Genomic DNA, 4,067 nt, shown 5'->3' on the forward strand with positions numbered 1-4,067 from the left:
AGGAAGAGAAATATATATAGTGTACAAAGGTTAATCGAGATGAGGGATGATCGAGATGAGGGATGATGGAGATGTAGTCCTCCTGATACAGGATGACCCTACTGTCCATGGTCTCCTTGAACACCAAGAGCAAGTGCCCTCTCCAATTTCTTCTCACTGACTCACAGTTCTACACTTAGAGAGGTACCATACACTCTTGCCATTTTCACAACTTTCACCCACCTTTCAATAAACTAACTCGAGGACAGCACTTCCCTCTCCACCCTCAATTTCTATTTCAACTGAAACTTGGAGAAGTCAATGAGAGTTCTACCAAAGAGGAATTTATCTGTCCTCATGCCTTTCAACCACATCCACCAGACAACCTCTTTCACCACAGCTACCAGGCAAAGAAAAACTGCCTTGTCTGCCCGATTAAAGGAGGCCGGCGGGGCAGTCATCACTATGGACTCCATCGATAGACGGATCCGTCCCACACATGATAGCAAAACCCCACAAGTCAGCAATGCCCGGACAATGATAGTAGTAGTAGTAGTAGTGGCGGCGGCGCCGGCAGCAGCAGCAGCAGCAGCAGCAGCAGTAGTAGTAGTAGTATTAGTAGTAGTAGTAGTATAGTAGTAGTAGTAGTAGTAGTAGTAGTAGTAGTAGTGGCGGCGGCGCCGGCAGCAGCAGCAGCAGTAGTAGTAGTAGTATTAGTAGTAGTAGTAGTAGTAGTAGTAGTAGTAGTAGTAGTAGTAGTAGTAGTAGTAGTAAAGGTAGAAGTGAAGAAAATGGATACCCAGACCAGAAAAATGTTGACAGTGCACGGAGCTCTCCACCATAAATGTGACACCGATAGGCAGTACTTGTCTGGAAGAAAAAGTGGCAGAGGCTTAATCAGTTGCCAGAACTGTATCAAAGCAAAGGAAAGCAGTCTAGAATATATATAAAAAATACTGTGGAACCACTGTTGAAACACGAAGAAGGCCGGCATCATCAACACTGAAAATTATGCAACTAAAGAAAAATTTAAACAAGAATAGAACAAAAAAAAGAGTAAGAATGGGAGGGAAGGAAAATATACGTTCAGTTTGCAAGAGATGTGGACACCAAGATAGATAAAGAGAACCTGTGGCTATGGATGCAAGAATTCTTCTCAGGGTTCTTGAAGAAGGACCAGTAAACAAGTGTCACCTTAGTCTGTTGGCTGTGGACAGTGACACTTTCCATCATACCAAGCAAAATAAGCTGTGAGGTTTCATATAATAATAACGATAATAATAATAATAATAATAATAATAATAATAATGATAATAATAATAATAATAATAATAATAATAATAATATTATTATTATTATTATTATTATTATTATTATTATTATTATTATTATTATTATTATTATTATTATTATTCAGTAGTTTTATTTTTATAGCGTACCTTCACTTCACTACCGAGCGTAGCTCTGTGTGCCTTGGGTATGTGCTGTGATTTGTTGTGATGTTCTGATGGTTATTGTATGGAAAGTGTTCTGCGTAGGATGTATGCAGAGCCTAGTAGTGCAATTTTCTGTATGTTATATGTGTTTGTAAGTCCTGGTGTTTTTGTTATGTATTTGTCTGAATATTTTTTATCATGCCTAATGCACCTACTATGATAGGAATTGTTTCTGTTTTCAGGTTCCACATTCTAGTTACCTCTATTCCAGGTCTTTGTATTTTGAGAGTTTCTCCATTCTTTTAGAGACACGTTGTCATCTGCCGGTATTGATACATCAATTAGAAAGCATTTTTTTTCTTCATGATCTCTGACAACTATATCTGGTCTGTTGGCCTTAATTTCTCTATCTCTCTCTATTATTATTATTATTATCATTTTTATCATTATTATTATTATTATTATTATTATTATTATTATTATTATTATTATTATTATCATTTTTATCATTATTATTATTATTATTATTATTATTATTATTATTATTATTATTATAACCACAGATTTCGTGGAAGGATACTTTTAACTCCGAAATGGACTACCTGTTCTCAAGAATAATTCCTTATTCCTACAATTTGGATGTTTAATTCTCTTATATGCTTGGTATCATAGATATCTGACCATATTTTTTCATGTTTATGAATGATTATTCTACAATTTACTGTTTTTATATTTATTTTATGCTCAATGCAGTGTGACACTATTAAATATTAGAAGTAGGTTTAAATATTAGAAAGTCTAGCTGTGAGAAGAAATTATAAAAATGTACACACATTTCTTCTAAGTGACATCCTGTTAGACATAAAATATTGTTTAATCAATGATTTTCTTTCGATAGCAGAATTGTATAAATTAAGATTTTACCCTCTTTCTTCAACTCATTGAAGACATAGAAGAAATATGTTAAAATTGCTATTATTTCATCTCACAGCTAGGGTTTCTAATACTGGGATTTAATTAATTTCTTCTAATTAACCCTGTGTTGTGTATTAAATGTCTGCGCGCGCGCGTTTGCGCATGTATATGCCTATATATACATATGTGTCTATGTATGCAAATGCTCACATATATACATGCGCTGTGTGCGCGTATGGATATATGGTTATATATATATATATGGTCGTAGTTGAGAAACTCGCTTTAGAACCACGTGATTTCAGTTTCTGTTCCACGACGTAGTCCATTTGGCAACTCTTCTATACCCTTGAGCCGACTAATGCCTCGTGATGGAATTTGGTAAACGGAGATCGTGTTGAAGGTTATCGTATATGTATGCATGAGTGTGCTTTTGTGTCTGTGCTAGTATCCCCCCTCCACACACACACACACACACAACGATCACTACCGCTTGACATCCGGTGTTGGTCTGTTAATTTAGCAGTTCGGTAACGGAAACCGATAGAATAAGTTCCAGACTTTTAAAATAATAAATACTGGTATTAATGTGTTTTAGTCAACCCTTCTTGGTGGTGCACCAGCCTGGCCACAGTGTAGCGACCGAAACAAGATAAAATATGCCTACTTCTCGTAGCTCCTATGATTACCACTTACAATGTAAGATGATATCCTGTCTAAAGTACCACTCATGACAGCGGAACAACCAAACTGTAATATCAGGAAGAGAGGAGTCGTACTAGAATTGGTCAGGAGGTTTATTTATCGACCACGAGCAGAGGAAAAACCCAGTTGACTATAGCCGGATCTGAACTCAAGACGGTAGCGGGATTTGAACTCAAAACGTTAGGAAAAGGGATAATTATTGTAACCCACTATATCCTACTCTCTAACGACTCCACCAATATACGTTTACCCGATTATACACTCGTATACTTTCATATAAGCAGCACACACACACACACACACACACACACACACACATACACGTGCGCGCACAAATGCAAACAGATAATTTTATGTAAAGAAAACTGATTCCAACAAGCACACACACCTACGTAATATATATATATATATATATATTATATATATATATATATGACATCACACACACATACACACACACTCACACACACACACACACATACATACATAATACATATATGCACAAACACAACTAAACAAAATCATCCATATGCGCACATATAACTATTCTCATGCATACACAAGAACATTCAGACAAAAAACATTGACCGGCATTGTCAGAGCTATCAACACATTGAAGATAGGAACGTACATACCTACATACATGTATACTTATGCCAGCATATATTCGTATGTGTGTGTACGTGCGTGTATGTCTGCATACATGCATACATACATACATACATACATACATACATACATACATACATACATACATACATACATACATACATAAAAAATCACATCTGTGCACAAGTAGATATGCTCCGTAGAAAAGGGCTACACACAGAGAAGCATCTTAAGAAACAGAAGGAATATACATTCTAAATAAATAAACCCTTTAAAAATGGTGTCTGAACATTTGTGTGAAATATGGCAGTTTGTTATATCGTTGACATTGTGGAAGGACATTTGCCAAATAAATAATACACCAACACTAACAATACCGAAAATATATATTTTTACTTCATACCAGCCACACACACATATACA

General features: G+C 35.8%; 1 long non-coding RNA gene across 1 annotated transcript in view; it reads left to right on the plus strand.

The window, feature by feature from the left end:
• The first annotated feature begins 568 nt into the window (after positions 1–568).
• The window catches only part of LOC118762340, a 10,629-nt gene continuing 7,130 nt past the window's right edge, over positions 569–4,067 (plus strand). Inside the window, exon 1 of the long non-coding RNA XR_004998088.1 lies at positions 569–579. This is a non-coding gene — a long non-coding RNA (uncharacterized LOC118762340). The remainder of the gene's footprint in view (positions 580–4,067) is intronic.

This window comes from Octopus sinensis, linkage group LG2 (genome assembly GCF_006345805.1).
Source record: "Octopus sinensis linkage group LG2, ASM634580v1, whole genome shotgun sequence".
Taxonomy (NCBI): domain Eukaryota; kingdom Metazoa; phylum Mollusca; class Cephalopoda; order Octopoda; family Octopodidae; genus Octopus; species Octopus sinensis.